Below are 18,414 nucleotides of genomic sequence, written 5' to 3' on the forward strand. Positions count from 1 at the left end.
AGATAAAGACGGCATCGAAGGAGGAGCTGAACAAGATAAAAAAAAATGATTTTTTGAAGTGCTTCGAAGATTGGAAAAACCGTTGGCACAAGTGTATAATATCTCATGGGGATTACTTTGAAGGGGACAAAATAGATATTCATGAATAAATAAATAATTTTTGAAAAAACACAAAATTCGCGATACTTTTTGAACACACCTCGTAAATGTCGATTTTTATACACAGAAATAGAATTTCTAGGATACGTGGTGTTGAAGAAAGGGCATACGACCGTGCGGAATTAAAGCGGTGAAAGATTTTCCCATGCCAAAAAACGTACGAGAAGTACAAAGTTTTATCGGCTTTAGTTCTTATTTTAGAAAGTTTATCGAAAATTTTGCGTCAATTGCAGGTCCATTATACTATGAAAGAAGGAGGTACCATTTGATTTTGGTCATAAAGAAACAGAAGCATTTGAAACATTGAAAAAAAGTTTATTAGAAGCCCCCATATTATCGATTTATAATCCGGATAATCCTACCGAGTTGCATTGGGATGCAAGCTTGCAAAGCTTTGGCTTAGTATTAGTTCAAAGAAAGGCAGACAATTATTACCATCAAATTTTTTATTTTTCGAAATGGACATCCGAGGTAGAAGCACGCTATCATAGTTATGACTTGGGGAATTATATACCCTCTCAAACGGTTTTGTATTTATCTGCAGGGCATTCCGTTTAAAATAGTTATGGATTGCAACGCGTGATGACGCGAAACAAACAAAACATAAACCCACGAATTTCAAGATGGGCGCTTGAGCTACAAAATTTTAATTACTCTACCGAGTATCAGCCCGGCAAAAGAATGTTGCACGTCGATGCACTTACTAATACCTTATTAGTAATAGAAGATAACACTTTTGACTTCAACTTAACGGTGTGCCAGTCACAAGACCCGAAAATAAAAGAGTTAAAGAAATAATTAGAAGAGGAACAAAACAATCTATGCAAAATGAGAAATGGCCTCGTGTATAGAAAGCGGAAAGATAAACTGCTATTTTATGGGTCTTGGTCTATGGAACAGAAACTTTACAAATACCATAACAAATTTGAACATTTTAATATTGATAAAACTTATGCAGTATTATTAGAAAGCTATTGGTGCCCAGAAATAAAACCGAAGGTCCGAGCATATGTGCAAAGTTGCCTTAAGTGCATTTTGTTTTCAAAACCCATCGGAAAGGTCGAAGGTTATTTGCATAGTATCCCAAAAAGGAAATCGCCATTTGACGTAGTGCATATAAATTATTTTGGTCCAGTAGAACACCCGGGGGAGCTCTGGAAGTATGCTGCACGCGTTCCCGGAGCTCCCCCCGTAAGGACCAGTGCAGGACACCCGGAGGGGTTTTAGTGGGTAGGCCCCCGTTGACACGTCTTTGGCGGGGGAGAGCCCCCCATAACCACCAGGCCTCCCCCGGGGCCTGGGGTATGCGCTAACGCATCTCCCCTCCGTTACCAAAAAAAAAAGAAATGGTCCGGTAGAACAAACATGACGAAAAAACATGTTCTTGTAATTGTAAATGTCTTTGCAAAACATGTGAAATTTTACGCGGTTAAAACGATGGCAACAAGCGATACTATTAGGTGTCTCAAAGATTATTTTTAAGTGTACAGCCAACCTAAAACCCTAATTTTAGACAGAGGCACTAGCTGTACATCAAAAAAATTTGCCGAATTTATGTCGGAAATGAATGTTCAACACATTAAAATTGCGACTAGATCGCCACAAGCGAACGGGCAGGTGGAGCATTACAATAAGATCTTAGCACCTGCCCTAGGCAAATTATATACTGGAAAAGATTGGTATAAGTTATTAAGTGAGATCGAATGTGCGATTAATAACACGATCAATCGCGCGACCAGGAAAACCTCGAGCGAACTCTTATACGATGTAAAACAACATGGACATGTAATTGATGTGTTAAAAGAGTTTATATTAGAACAAGACGAGACAACCTCCTGCAATCTCAAAGAAATCAGAAACAAAGCGGTGAATCGAGAAAACGCGTAAAGAAAACAAAGAGTATACAAATTGCAAAAAAAAGCGGCGCGCGAGTATTCAAAAAAAGACTTAGTGGTTGTAAAAAAACTTTTAGACAAAGGGCGGAAAGCTTGCTTTGTTTTACACAGGACCGTACCAGATAATAAAACAATTGCGGAACAACAGATATATTGTGATGGATGTCAAGGATTGCCAAACATTAAAAAAACCATATAGAGACACTTGGGAGGCCTCTAACATGAAACTATGGCATAACCTTGAGGTGGCGACACAATTATACCTTTCAGACACAGAATGCAAAGATAAATAAAGAGACGAAACGCAAAAAAAAAACTTAACTTGATTTCAAAACTTAGGTTAAAGTAAGCGTAGATTTTAAGTTGCGTTTATTATATGGTTATTTATTCTGTATATAATCCATAAAGTTTCAATTTTAAGACTTTGTTTTGCGGCAACCTACGGCCGAGAACGTCTTAAATGTCAGGCTGGCCGAAACTGTAGAATATAATGTAGATTAGGGAAATATGTCCTGACATGTCAATGCAGGATTGAGACATCGAGATGCGACGAAGTCTTGCATCATGCAGTCCAGCCTTCTTTTAGAGCCTGAGCCAATAAAGCACGAAGACGACAAAAAACAGGAGATAAATACGGGTTCTCGACAGCGCACAGGTCATTTTCTTTAGTTTCGATCAGTTAGCATTATTATGTGAAGACAGCTTGTGTATCAGTTCTATAATAAACAACTTCTTGAGTTTTACATCCAACGGAGTTTTACTACAGTAGATTATACGAGTCCGACCGTTTAGTCCCTAAGTGCTTTCGGTACAATCATTCGTATCTTTTATACAAGTGCGTTTGTTTTGGTTTAACCACTAGTTTAATTATGTATGCGAGTTTGCGCAATTAATTACAACGTATACGAGTCTGTTTCTTTTGTTATATCTGTAGCGTAATCACTTATGCGAGCGTATGCAGTCCGTTACATTTTTATACGAGCCCGCTCATTTTGGTTTGATCTTTTGTTTCACGATTTATATAAGTTCGCACAGTATTTACATTTCATGCTAGTCCGTTTATTTAGTTTAATTATACGTACGATTTCCGCGGGTTAGTATATTTTTGTTTAACGTCACCAGACATACCGTTTATTTGAGTTATTCTCTGTAGTTGAGTTATATTTAAAAAATGTATTTACACTTTTATATTTCTACACCAAATTACGAAGTTATTATTTTTAAAATCCTGGCATCCGGCGAGCACATTCAAGCAATCAATCCCGATATCCCGCACTGAAAGTACCAGCGTTGCAACTTTACGGCGTTTTAAAGCTAAAGAGTTGTACTTAAGAAAATATCATTGCCATTTCTATTAAAAAATTTATTTATGTAATATTTATATATATATATATATATATATATATATATAAATATTACATAAATAAATTATATATATTGTGACGTGACATCCTGTTAGGCTGTCCGTCACAGGGATTGTAAGATTCCGGCCGGGGAGCGCACGCTGCGGCTTTACGTCTTCTCAGCTCGGAGACGGATGTGTCGGCGCGTGCGCTAATAATTCCGCATTTTTGTTCTGCGCGCTTGTGTTCGTCCGATAATTTGCGGATCGGCGGTGGCCAATATTAATTCTGTACCGACGAAGTCTCACCCGGCAAGAAGACTGCTAGACGAAAGACCTACCGCCACTCGGAATCTTACGGATCGTGCGCAGGATCGCAGTGGCGCGCACGACAGGTGATCTCTCTTCATTTAATTACGTTATCTGTCGCCCCTGTACGCAACAGTAAGGCCGCCGAATATTACAGGACGCAAAGAGGAAAGATCCGACGTAGAGGACGTCAACACTTCATTCAGATCATCGCGTGGGAGACCCCGAACGAGGAGCTGCGAGAAAATGTTCCTGACTTGGTCCCGAGGCGCCGAACACCGAGGAGTCCGTAGGAATAGCCGTCCGGCCTCGGGAAAACCACGGGAAGAATCGCGAACTGCCCGAAGACATCGACCTACCTCAAATTGCGCGCCGCGGCGCGACAGCCTGATTAGACGGTCGCGAGGACCGCGTAATGAAGCGGAACTAATAGCGGGGCGCGACGAGCCCCGTGCGTGGGGCGAGAGATCCTGCGTGCCGCCTGCCGAATTTCTTCGCGCTATCGATCACTTCGCTGTGGATCGCCCGAGATACCGTCACGAGCTGGGACGACGAGAGACGTTAACGCCCACGGACGACCATTCCTCGAGCCAAACCAGCGTCGCGGTGAGACGAACGAGACTTTGTAAAGCCACCGATTTTGCCGGTCGGATGAGTCGCGCGTGCGGTAATTGCACCGAGAGTTCCCGGGCGCCGTAAGATCTTCCGAAGGAATTAAAACACGCCGGTGACCGCGTGCTGGCCGCGTGATCGGTCGCCGTGCGCCTCATCCGATCCAGTCGCGTCGGAATTCTCTTCGGTTCCGTTTGTTTGAGAGCGTTGCCGACACCACAGTCAAGTCGCGCTAATTGTGTAAAATTCTGTCGTCTGTCGTAGCGTTTGTATGTGTCTCTGCTTGGCGATCGCGCACTTACGATCGCGCTTTTCGCACCGGATTGCTAGGCAATCTTGCGTATAATAAGAGTGCGTGTGCAGAATTTTGAGTGTGCGCGGCGTGTTTGGCTTGCCGCTAACTAGAGCGGAATCTCGACTCTCTCTCCGTTCGGTGAGCTCGTACCGACGACCGCGTGGAATTTTCCGATCGCGCCCGGATTGCGAGACATTGTTGCAGGACTCTGTGAGCCGATGTCAGAGATTGGCTGAAATACATTATTAATTTTTCTGTCACATTAGTGTGTTCTATTTAAGCTCCCTCGCTCTCTGCTAACGTCCCGCCCGCAGCAAACCACCCCCTCTGCCAATTCCATGGCTGAGCTATCGGTTAAGAGAGCCCGTTATTGCCCGTTATTGCCGTATTGACAAAGTTGAGTATTTTTGCGTTCCATCATACCGGAATTTGGGAATCGGTAACGTCGGAATATAAGAGTGGCACGCTTGCTCGTGCCTGGCGCCCAATCGTACCGTCTAATTTTGCGCATTTGATGTGAGCGACTTTGCGAACACCTTTGCTACCTAACCAGCGTGACGAGCAATTAACGTAGTTGCACCACGCTCGTGAGTGCGGTCGCAATATATATATACACTCGTATATATATATATATATATATATATATATATATATATATAAGGTGTCCTAGAAAGCTTGCATCCCATTTTGAGAACGAATTTTTTAGAAAATTCTAAGAAAAAAAGCCTAATACAAAAATGTCGAGAATATAATGGTTTTTAAATTATTCGCGATTAAAATTTACGAATCACTAAGCTAACATTTTGCGTTTAGGCATGGTAACATGACAAAGATACCGCAAGGGTACCTCTTGACATTGAGGTTGTCATATAAATACGAAATGACATTTATATTAAGAAATTACTACTATAGGAAACATATTTGTACATTACATATGCACAATTAATGTTTTCAACTAAATATCAGTTCAATAACAAGATGTTACGATAGCCGTTGGGTCAGCTGTCAAAATAAATTTATTACCATGTTCATATGATAAGAACTTTTATGGTGACATATTGATAATATCAAGCAATTATTGATTCACGCATCGATCGCGCACCGCATTTATACGATCTTCGCGGGGGGTCGATACCCTTCCACGTCCCTCTCCGCGAATCGATGCATGTGTCATGTATTGATCAACCTGATTTGTATGAATGCGGTACGCGATCGATGCGTGAATCAATAATTGCTGGATTATTAGAAGCAAATCAGGACGATAACAGTAAAAGAATTATCAGGAAGAAATGGCCAGATACACAAACGAAGAATATTACGACATGATAATGGCTTATGGAGAGTGCCAGGGACAACCTCACGCTGCTGTAAGAAGATACGCGAAATTATATCCGCTTCGAGCAAGACGTCCGTCAGCAAACGTTATACTTGCGGCAGCACGATTATACGATACTGGAAGCATCCTGCCGAAAAAGAATGATTGTGATAGACAACGCAATCAGAGAAACGTTCGTTCTGTGGAAACAGTTTTTCGTGCTGTTGAACAAGAGCCCGAAACTAGTATTCGTGTTATTGCTCAAGAGCATAATTTGTCTTACTCCACAGTACTAAGAATTTTAAAAGTAAAAAAAATGCACGCTTACCATTACACTTGCGTGCAAGATTTACAAGAGGAAGATTATCAACAAAGAAGAAGATTTTGTGAAAATTTTTTAAAAAAAGTAAACAAGGATCCGCAATTTCCTTCTCGTGTGATATTTAGCGATGAATCGTTGTTCACACGAGAAGGAATTGTTAATTTGTACAACATGCATATGTGGAACGATGAAAATCCTTGAGTTACTCAACTTAAAAGTTTTCAAGTCCGATGGAATATTAACGTCTAGGCAGGAATTATGGGTACGAATGTACTGGGGCCAATTATTTTGCCAGAGATCCTGAATGGAGCATCGTATAAGGATATCTTGGCAGAAAATATTCCAGATTTTCTAAAAGAAATGCCTTTGCTGAAAGAAATAAAATAATATTTCAACAAGACGGTGCTGGACTTTACAATGCCAGAGTTGTTACTTAAATTGTTATTTAAACAAACAATTTCCTGGCTGTTGGATGGGCCGGTATGGTCAAATATCTTGGCCTGCAAGATCGAGGGATTTGAATCCAATGGACTTTTTCCTATGGGGATACTGCAAAGAAGTTATTTATAAGACGCTTCCTGAAGATTTAAAAAATTTAAATGACAAGCTCCATTATGCTATTTGGGACATAGACAACAATATTCTACAGAAGACTCAAAGAAATTTATTGAGACGCATGAGAGCGTGTGTCGCAATGAACGGTGGCCACTTCGAATATCTATTGTGAGAAAAAAAAATGAAATAAGCAATTAATCTGCCCTTTTCAGGGCAACTAAATATTTTATACGTGGAACATTTACTTACACACAATTCGCAAGGTATTATAAAAATAAATAAAATACTCAAAGAAAGTATGATATGTTTTATAGAATTTTCAACAAAGATTAATGAGAAATAAGTAATAAAGAATCAACATAATTTAATACTCCTTAATACACATAACTTTTTTAAAAATGTTGCATTTGCAATTTTTTTTTTTTTTTTTTTAATAAATTACATGTATTGATAAAAAATTATTTATATTGTTTTGTTTGCGTGTTGCGCATGTGACCGTAAACTCGAAGATTTTAAGGTCATCCCGATTTACCGGGGCTGGGTCAGCACCTACGTGGGGGTCGGGGGGGAGTCCATTGTCGACGTGACATGGGCCTCCCCCGGGGCCCTTAACAGGATCCGAGGATGGACAGTGGACACCGGCTCCCTCGGAGAGTTGTCTGACCATAGACTTATCTCCATGGAGCTGGTCCCCCCCCCCGGAGGTGCGAGAGCAACGCCGCCGCACCCGGGACGGGAATCGATGGGTACTGAAGAAACTCGACCCTGAAGCCCTCGAGGTCAGTCTCCTCGCCTCCACTTGGCCGGAGGGAGGAGCTGACCTCGGAGCCGAGGAGGAGGCGGAGCTCCTATGCGAGAAGATGTCGCGCGCATGCGACGCCACCATGCCCCGCAGCAGACCGATGGCGCGCCGTGTCGCCTACTGGTGGTCCGCGGAGCGCGCCGAACTTAGGCGGGCTACCGTGGCCGCCAGGCGGGCACACACGCGCGCCAAGCGGCGGGGCATGGAGGAAGAGTTGAATGACGCTGCGGCGGTCCTCAGGGAAGGCAGCGGCCTGGGAGGATTTACTCTCCGAGCTGGACCGCGTCCCATGGGGGAGTCCTTACAAAATAATGACGAAAAGGCTTCGCCCGTGGGGCTTCGCCTCCAGTTTCGGAGACGATGGACCCCCAGTTCCTCGGAACGGTGGTGGACATTTTGTTCCCCACCAGGGGGCGGGACATTCCGGAGAAGACCGGCCCTTCCCCAGGATGGACCGAGGAGCTGGAGGTGTCCAGACACGAAATGGTCGCGGCTTTCGCCCGTATCAACGGACGAAAGGCGAAGGCGCCCGAGCCAGACGGAATATACGCCAAGGTCTGGGCCCGGGCGTCTTCGATAATTGGGGAGGCACTTCGTGTCAGGTACACGAAGTGCCTCCGGGAAGGAACTTTCCCCAGGAGGTGGAAGAGGGCCCGGCTTGTCCTCCTCAAAAAGGAGGGCAAGCCAGCGGAGAGTCCCTCCGCATACAGGCCCCTTTTTATGCTGGATGATGCGGGCAAGATCTTTGAGCGAATCATCGCCAACCGCATCATCCGGCATATGTCCCGGTATGGTCCCAAATTGTCCTCTGCACAATACGGGTTCCGAGAGGCGAGATCGACTGTCGACGCTGTCCGATCCCTCTCGGAATCCATCACGGGGGACGGGAAGGTGGCGTTGGCGATATCCTTGGATATCGCCAACGCCTTCAATAGCATCCCGTGGGGCGAGGTTGTGGCGGCGCTTAGCGAACACTTTCGCCTGCCGCCCTACCTCGTCGCCATCGTTCGGGACTACTTCCGGGACAGGGTGCTGGAGTTCCGGGATAAAACCGGACTCCAGCAGCGGAGGGACATGTCGTGCGGCGTCCCGCAGGGGTCCGTGCTGGGTCCCCTGCTTTGGAACGCCGCATATGACAAAGTACTCCGTGTGGCCCTCCCCCCTGGGACGTCGTCGGTTACGCCGACGACACATTCGTGGTAGCCCGGGGAGCCTCCTGGGTGATGGCGATTGTCATGGGCAATTGGGCGGTGAACTGCGTCGTCGGCTCCATCAAGAGCCTGGGCTTGAGGGTGGCCCCGGAGAAGACGGAAGCCATTTTTTTCCATAATGGCTCTTCCCGGGTACCGCCCCGGGCCTTCGTCCGGGTGGACAACATCCAAGTCTGAGTGGGGGCAATCCTCAAATACCTGGGGTTGCAATTGGACGGTCGTTGGGCCTTTGTCGAGCACTTCGACAAATTGGCCCAGCGATTGGGCAAAATGACGGGTGCCCTTCTGGGGTTGATTCCCAACCTCCGAGGTCCGGGAGTAGGTGCGAGGCGCGCATACGCCTACGCGGCCATGGCCGGGGCCCTGTACGGTGCTCCGGTCTGGTTTCGCGTTGGCCAGTCGCCGCATAAGAGACGTGCTGCACGCCGTGCATCGGCGGCTGGCGCGGAGGATCGTGCGCGCCTATCGCACCGCCCCTAGCGCGGCGATCTTAGTACTGGCAGGGCTCCCTCCGGCGGAATTCACGGCCGACGCCCTGGCATGGTCATATGCCAGGGCTAAAGCCGTCCGCCTGCAGGGGGGAGTGGTTACCCCCAGGGTCGCCGCGCTATTGCGAGAAAGGGCTCGCCGGTGGGCCATGAGGTCTTGGCGGAAGAGTCTCGCCAATGACCCGCCGCCGGCGGGATCTCGGATCTTGGAGGCCGTCCTACCCCACTTGGACGAATGGGTGGGTCGCCCTTGGGGCGGCTTGTCCTACCGGACGACATAGGTGCTCACCGTGCATGACTGCTTCGGTGAGTACCTGTGCAGAATAAGGAAGGAGCCGACGACGCAGTGCCACCATTGCGACGCCGAAAGGGACTCCGCGCAGCACACGCTGGAACACTGTCCAGCGTGGGAGGAGCTGCGCAGAGTCCTAAGAAGAGAAATCGGCGACGATCTCTCCCTGTGGGCCATCATTAGCCAGATGGTCCGCAGGGAGAGCGCTTGGGTCGCGGTCTCCTCCTTCTGCGAGCAAGTTATGCGGCAGGAGGAGGAGGCCGAGACCATCAGAGAGAGGAGGCCGGGGGGACGTATGCCCCCCGGCGAGAATAACGACAGGGGCGGCGGGGACGGGGGCCATGACCCACCTTGGCTCCCCCCCCCCGACCGCCCCGAAGAAGAAGGCCTGCTCCCCGCCCCTCGGGCCGTAGTGGCCCGTCTGCCAAAAGACGGCGGGGGTGCGGACGATCAGTTGTCGTCGCCCCCTCCCTTCCCGCAATTAGGGAGGAGGAGGAGAGCGACGGCGGTGATGATGTAGAAAGGGGGCGACCCTCCTCCCCAGCGGCTGCCGGCCCCGCCTTCGGGACGCGCAATCGCGGGAGGAGGGGGGCCCCTCGTAATAACAATGGTGAACCCGGCGAGGCAGACCCGACCTGACGGTCCGGGGGGGACGACTCTGCGACGTAACGCGGAGCCGTACCCCCCCTCTGCCTCGCCGGGGAGGGGGGTAGAGGGAGGATTCTCCTTCTCCCCCCCCCAGGGTAGTCAGGAGGACCGCGCCGCCGTCAGTGCGGCGCGAAGAGGCCCGGAGTTACGGCGGCGGCCGGATACCCCGGGCTTTACCCCCAAACCACCAGGAGAAGAGGCGGGGATGGGCTGGTGTCCCCCTCCCCCGACCTAGGGCAGATCAGGCCCACGAGCCCTGCCGGGTGCGCCCACGTTAGGGCGCATCCGGCGTGACGAATCGGCCAAGGCCGACCGGGTCCGGGGGGCTCCGGAAGTATGCTGCACGCGTTCCCGGAGCCCCCTAGCCATGGACCAGGGCAGGACACCCGTAGAGGTTTTAGTGGGTATGTCCCCGTCGACACGTCGTCGGCGGGGATGAGCCCCACATAACCACCAGGCCTCCCCCGGGGCCTGGGGTATGCGGTAACGCATTTCCTCTCCGTTATAAAAAAAAAAGGGTGGGGTGGTCAAGCTGCCGCGCAGTGTTGCTCCCCTCACGGGGACTGCAGTACCACAGGTGCCTGGCCTCTGGACACGTCCAGGCCAAATGCAGCAGCCGGGTTGACAGATCCGGCTGCTGCTACAAGTGCGGCGGCATTGGCCATCTGGCCAATGCCTGTAAGGAGAAGGCCGGCTGCCCGGTGTGCAAAGACGCGGGCAAGCCCGCTAAACATCGAATTGGTGCAAAGGGGTGCCTTGCAAACAAAGTGCAAAAAGCACCCCAGAGTACGGGAAACCGCAAGGAGGGAGGGTCGACCACAACGTCGACCCTACCCCAGACATCGGCCCCTGAAGTAGGGTCCCGCAAAGGGAGAGGACGGTTAGAAACGCCGACGCAGGAAACTGCGTTGAGAAGAAGGAGGTGGAGGAGCCTCGGGAGCAAGCCAACAATGCCCCGTAGGCTCCTCCAAGCCAACCTGACCCACGCCAGGGCTGCACAAGACATGCTTGTGCAGTGCCTGGCGGAGGTGGGTGGCGGGCTGGCCATCGTCGCCGATCCGTATAGGATCCCCGAGGACAACCACAACTGGATCGGAGACTCCTCGGGGAAGGTGACGATGGTCAGCCATCATGTGCTGGGCGCTCCGCCGATGATTCCCATATCGGCAGGTGAGGGCTTCGTGATGGTCGAGTATGGACCCATCGACTTCCTGGGATGTTATGTCCCCCCTAACTTAAGTAGGCAGCTTGACCACCCCACCCTTTTTTTTTTTTTTTTTAACGGAGAGGAAATGCGTTACCGCATACCCCAGGCCCCGGGGGAGGCCTGGTGGTTATGTGGGGCTCTTCCCCGCCGACGACGTGTCGACAGGGACATACCCACTAGACACCTCTACGGGTGTCCTGCCCTGGTCCATGGCTAGGGGGCTCCGGGAACGCGTGCAGCATACTTCCAGAGCCCCCCGGACTCGGTCGGCCTTGACCGATTCGTCACGCCGGGTGCGCCCTAACGTGGGCGCACCCGGCAGGGCTCGTGGGCCTGATCTGCCCTAGGTCGGGGGAGGGGGACACCAGCCCACCCCCGCCTCTTCTCCTGGTGGTTTGGGGGTAAAGCCCGAAGTATCCGGCCGTCGCCGTAACTCCGGGCCTCGTACTGCGGGGGGAGTACGAGGCGACCCTGGATGGCATGGAGAGCGACATACTGAGTCGCTCTCTAAGGCCTGTCGTCGTGGGGGGAGACCTCAATGCCCATGCTGTGGCTAGGGGCTCCCCTCGCACAGACACCAGGAGCCGCTTTGCCCAGGAATTTGCGGCGAGACTCGGCCTGGTCCTCTTGAATCGGGGCCGGGTCAGCACCTTTGTGGGGGGCCGGGGGGAGTTCATCGTCAACGTGACGTGGGCTTCCTCCAACGCTTTTACCAGGGTCAGAGGATTGATAGTGGAGACCGGCTCCCTTGGAGAGACGTCCGGCCATAGACTTATCTCCATGGAGCTGGTCTCCACCCCTGCGGAGGTGCGAGAGCAACGCCGCCGCATCCGGGATTGTAAACAATCCCTCGACCCCGAAGCCTTTGAGGTTAGCCTCTTTGCCTTCACTTGGCCGGAGGGAGGGGCTGACCTCGGAGCCGAGGTGGAAGCGGAGCGCTTATGTGAGGCAATGACGCGCGCGTGCGACGCCTCCATGCCGCGCAGCAGACCAATGGCGCGCTATGCCGCCTACTGGTGGTCCACGGAGCTCGCCGAACTAAGGCGAGCTACCGTGGCCGCCAGGCGGCCACACACGCGCGCCAAGCGGCGGGGCATGGAGGAAACGGTAAACAACGCTGCGGCGGTCCTCAGAGAGGCCAGGAAGGCCCTAAGAATCGCCATAGCGCGTGCAAAGGCCGCAGCCTGGGACGAATTGCTCTCCGAACTGCACCGCGACCCATGGGGGAGGCCATATCAAATTGTGACGAAGAGGCTCCGCCCGTGGGCGCCTCCAGTCTCGGAGACGCCGGACTCCCAGTTCCTTGGTAAGGTGGTGGACACACTGTTCCCCACTAGGGGGGGGAGGGACATTCCGGACAAGACCGGCCTTTCCCCAGGATGGACCGAGGAGCTGGAGGTGTCCAGGCATAAAACGGTCGCGGCCTTTGCCCGCATTACAGGCAGGAAGGCAAAGGCTCCCGGGCCGGACGGAATACACGCCAAAGTCTGGGTCCGGGCGTCTCCGATTATTGGGGAGGCACTTCGTGTCTTGTACACGAAGTGCCTCCGGGAAGGCACTTTCCCCATGAAATAGAAGAGGGCCCGGCTTGTCCTCTTCAAAAAAGGGGGTAAACCAGCGGAAAGTCCCTCCGCGTATAGGCCCCTATGTATGCTGGATGATGCGGGTAAAATCTTTGAGCGCATTATCGCCAACCGCATTATCCGGAATATGTCCCGGATCGGTCCCGATTTGTCTCTCGGACAATATAGGTTCCGAGAAGCGAGATCGACTGTCGACGCTACAAAACAGGTTCGATCCCTCTCGGAATCCATCACGGGGGACGGGGAGGTGGCGCTGGCGATATCCTTGGATATCGCCAATGCCTTTAATAGTATCCCATGGGGCGAGGTAGTGGCAGCGCTCAGCAACTATTTTCTCGTGCCGCCCTACCTCGTCGCCATCGTTCGGGACTATTTCCGGGACAGGGTGCTGGAGTTTCGAGATAACACCGGACTCCAGCAGCGGAGGGACGTGTCATGCGGCGTTCCGCAGGGGTTCGTGTTGGGCCCCCTGTTGTGGAACGCCGTATATGACAAGGTGCTCCGTGTCGCCCTCCTCACTGGTTGCCACCTCGTCGGATACGCGGATGACACGTTCGTGCTGGCCAGGGGAGCCTCCTGGGGAGAAGCTGTGGCTTACGGCAACTGGGCCGTGAACTGTGTTGTCGGCTCCATCAAAGGCCTGGGCCTGAGGGTGGCCCCGGAAAAAACGGAGGCCGTCTTCTTTCACGACGACCCTGCCAGGGCACCGCCCCGGGTTTCGTCCGGGTGGATTGAACCCGAATCCAAGTGGGGGCAACCCTAAAGTATTTGGGGTTGCTACTGGACGGTCGCTAGGTCTTTGTCAAACATTTCAACAAACTGGCCCAGCGGTTGGGCTTGAGGACAAACGCCCTCTTGGGGTTGATGCTCAACTTCCGGGGTCCGAGGATCGGTGCAAGACTCGCGTTCGCCTACGCGGTGATGGTTGGGGCTCTATATGGAGCCCCAGTCTGGTTCCGCGAGGCATTGGCCAGCCGCCCCATACGCGAGACGTTGCACGCTGTGCAGCGGCGGCTGGGACGTAGAATTGTGCCCGCGTATTGCACCGCCCCTAGCGCGGCGACCATGGTCCTGGCTGGATTCCCCCCCGGCGGAATTTACGGCCGACGCTCTGGCCTGGTGCTACGCCAGAGCGAAGGCCGTCCGCCTGCAGGGGGGAGAGGTTACCCCCACGGTCGCCGCGCTATTACGGGAAAAGGTACGCCGAACAGTGGGCAAAACGGTTCACTTTTTGGACAAAAATCGCTCGACAGTCTAATTGTTAACCGATTTTGATAAACTTTTTTGCAATCTTGAATGAATTTTTCTTTATTCTGACTTGTGAACTTTTGAAAATTCAAAATGGCTGACATAATACATCTGTCTAAACTATTGAAATTCTCGGATAATGAATATATTTGCACCAAAAGAATTATATATTTACTAAAAATTTTTCTTTGACTTTTTATTAATCATTTCTAGATAAACAATAAAAATATCAGGTTTCACAGCTTGATTTATAATAATATCAATAGAAACTCAAATCTCATAGTACTCTTAATATTTAATAACTTAATATACTAATCAAGAATTCTTGCTTTAAAATATTATAACTACTTTATATGTATATTATACAAGCATTATTTTTAAATATATTAAATTTTTTGCGGTACGACTGAATTTTGTTATATTGCTTTATTGTTTTAATAATTAATAATGCAATACTTAAGCCATTCTAATGCGTATCAAGTTATCAGTCATTAAAAAGGGGTTTGTTTTTTTTACTTTTTCTTGTCTTCTTGTACATTTATGTAATTTTTTTGCTATAATTTTTGCTCCTTTATCTTTTTGCTTTTTTATTTAGACTTTTTTTTAACTCATTAATAGACTTTTAGCTTCAGCGGATAAATCTTTAGCTTTTTTTTCTTGTTTAATTCTTATGTATTCTTATGTAATTCTTACTAATTAAAGGATCTGAAGAAACGAGAAGGTAGTGCATAATATTCTCATTAGTACATTTTTGCGATTTTATTGTGCTATTTTGAGCTCGGGCTTTCGTGAAAATCTTATTATTTGCTTCTTGCGCCTCTTCTGAGAGACACCCAATTGGCAAACCTAAATATTGAATAATCTCACTACCGTGTAATAATACTTTATGCACAGATGGTGGCATTTTATACCACGGATACAACTGAACACAAAGTTCAGCAGTGTCTAAACAATATTTTTCAAATCTTTGGCAATCTATTTCTTTTCCACACGCTAATACCGGCAAAATATTACCTAGTCGTATTATCAAATTTTTATTTAAGCCAATAATGTCAGCTACAAATTCAGCTTCAGCAAAAAAGCAACGGGCAACATTTCCAGTATTCGCTGTTCCTGATCCTTGTTTTACAACGTCTACAATTAATGATAATTTGGATTTAAAATTTTTTTGTATCATTTTCTTTCTTATAATTTTTAAAACTTTATTATCTCCCTTTGCGTATCCTTTTTGAAAATCTAATTTGTGCGAAATATGTAATAAATATTCCATGAAACGAATCCAACAATGTAACGTAGAAAGCCCGTACTTATAGTTATCTTTATTACATGAGAGACTTTTAACGTATTGTATATTATTTATATTTTTTGGACTCACGCCACAAATATTGCAACTTGTTGTAGATTTTTGACTTGTTAAAATATTGCATTTTTTACCATCAATCATTGTGCATTTTATATTGAAACTTACATTAAATAATATATTTTCTATTCTGATATGTGATGGATCAAGTTTGTCGAATATGTCTGAATAAAATTTATATTCATTAATTGTATTGGTGTTATTTTCTTTGATAAATTCGAACTTAATTGGTCGGCAAAAATTGATTGATGAAGGTCTTCCATTTTTCCAAATAATATTATTATCAGCCATGAACTGAATTGGAACAAAAGAAATTATAAACACGTTACCATCAAAAAAATTTTCTTTCTTAATTTTATTATTATCATCGTCAATATCAATTGAATGCTGATGCTGTTTTAAATCATCAGTTCCTTCTGACCATTTTTGTCTAGTAATTTGTTGTCCAGAAGCACCATCCATACCCCACTTTCCATATAAAATTAATTCCTTATATCGCGTATTTTATGAAGAATACTGTTGTTTAATGTTAAAAGTATTCTTTCAGTAGTATGATTTAGTAATGATTTAACATTAACACTTGCGCCTAAATCACTAAAATTTAAATCTGTTGGATAGCACATTTCTTTTGCACTTTTAATAACAGTATATGGAGGATATAGTTTGCTTCCATGTAGTTTTTTGTTATATGTTTGCAGCTTTTCATACTGAGTTTTTGTTAGTTCTAAGTCAAAATACATCGCTAAGATATCATTGGCATTAATATTATTTTCAACATTTTTATCATTTTTTGTCATATCCGATTCGCCATTGATTTTGCAAGTACTCAGCAGCTTTAATATGTTCTTCAGCACTATATTTTGAAAGTAGATCTTTAATACGTCTCTTTTTCACTTTTTCTGAACCTTCCTCGTAAGATAAACGTGGACGACCTCTTTATTTACTGCTTTATTTTTTCCTCTGGTACAGAAGTTTCTGATAAAAGAGCAGATGAAGGCTGTAAAATATTCCGAAATGTTTGATTTAAATCTGTATTAAACTTGACGACAAACTCTTTATTATTATATATTATATTATATATTATATATTAAAAATGTCGCATACTTATTTTGGATCACTTCTCTGTTACGAGAAACAGTCTTCCATTTTTTATTATATATCGGAATAAACGTCTCACCTAACTTAATTTTTATATACTTGTAGAATATTTGAAAGGAAAGAATACAAGCATAAATGTAATTAAAATTTATTGTGTCTCACTCGCAGATCAGATCAAAACAAACTCAATTCTTTTTTTTTAGTTTTTCTTCGTTGCTAAACGACGCTTTCTAACGCCGTCTTCGCTTGCTCGAAGAGCGAGAATCATATCGACGGATAACTTCACACAACGCATTCAAGATAATTATACAAATTAACCCTACAACTCGGCCATTCCTGAAAGGCATTCGTCCTCGAATGCTTACAATTCAGTTTTAGTTACAATTTTAGCGTTTAAATTTTCACATTTAGCATGTTTATTTCTAATTTAATTTCTATCGCTCTTTTAATTTTCGATTTCATTTTCGCTTGTCATAACATCAATATCATAATCGTCAGGTATCCAAAGTTTCATACAATCAGCTGCCGTCGACGTTTCGCGTGGACCTTCATGATCACCGATTTTTGATACCACGTATCTATCATTACGCATAATTTTAATTACGCGATACGGACCTAAAAATTTATTTTTAAATTTAATACCCGGACCTAACTGCGTTCTCTTAATCGCAACAAGATCTCCTTCTTTATATAATCGCGCTTCTTTTCTTTTTTTATTATAACTTTTTGCATTTTCCTGTTGAATTTTCGCGATTTTCTTTTTGGCTTCTCTACGAATAATATTACGTCCTTCTTCACACATCTTTATCCATTCATCTTCGATCATTTCCCGTATTTGTGGATCCTCTTTTAATCGCATATGAACTCCAAACATTAACTGAAATGGCGTTCGATCGGTACTTCGACTCGGCGTTGCATTTAAATATCTCTGCGCGATTGTTAAAAACTTAAACCATTCATCTGTTTTCGGCGTAGATAATTTTGTTAAAAGTGGTATAAGCGTACGGTTCACTCTCTCTACCTGCCCGTTTCCTCTAGGTATCCCTATCGAAGTAAGAATATGTTGAATTTTTTCGTCATTACAATATTCTTTAAAAGCGCCTGAAGTAAAAGCGGTGCCATGATCCGAAACAATTCTTCGCGGATTTCCGAACACCGTAGATTGTTTTCGTAACCGATCTATAACTTCAGCAGTGTCAGTCGATCTAGTAGCATATAGCCAAATAAACTTACTAAATGCATCTATTACTACAAAAATATGCCGATAACTTTTTTTTGTACTGGGCATCGGGCCCAAATGATCTACATGGTACGTATCCAACGGTCCATCTCCTTTATTAATCTCATGCAAGAACCCTTCTTGTCGACCATACTTCCGCTCGGCTAAAATACAATTTATACAACCCGCTATTATTTTTTCAATTTTCGGACGCATCTCTTTAAACCAATAATTTTTTCGTATACGAGGTGTGTTCAAAAAGTATCGCGAATTTTGTGTTTTTTCAAAAATTATTTATTTATTCATGAATATCTATTTTGTCCCCTTCAAAGTAATCCCCATGAGATATTATACACTTGTGCCAACGGTTTTTCCAATCTTCGAAGCACTTCAAAAAATCATTTTTTTTTATCTTGTTCAGCTCCTCCTTCGATGCCGTCTTTATCTCGTCAAG

This window comes from Solenopsis invicta, chromosome 5 (genome assembly GCF_016802725.1).
Source record: "Solenopsis invicta isolate M01_SB chromosome 5, UNIL_Sinv_3.0, whole genome shotgun sequence".
NCBI classification, from domain to species: Eukaryota; Metazoa; Arthropoda; class Insecta; order Hymenoptera; family Formicidae; genus Solenopsis; species Solenopsis invicta.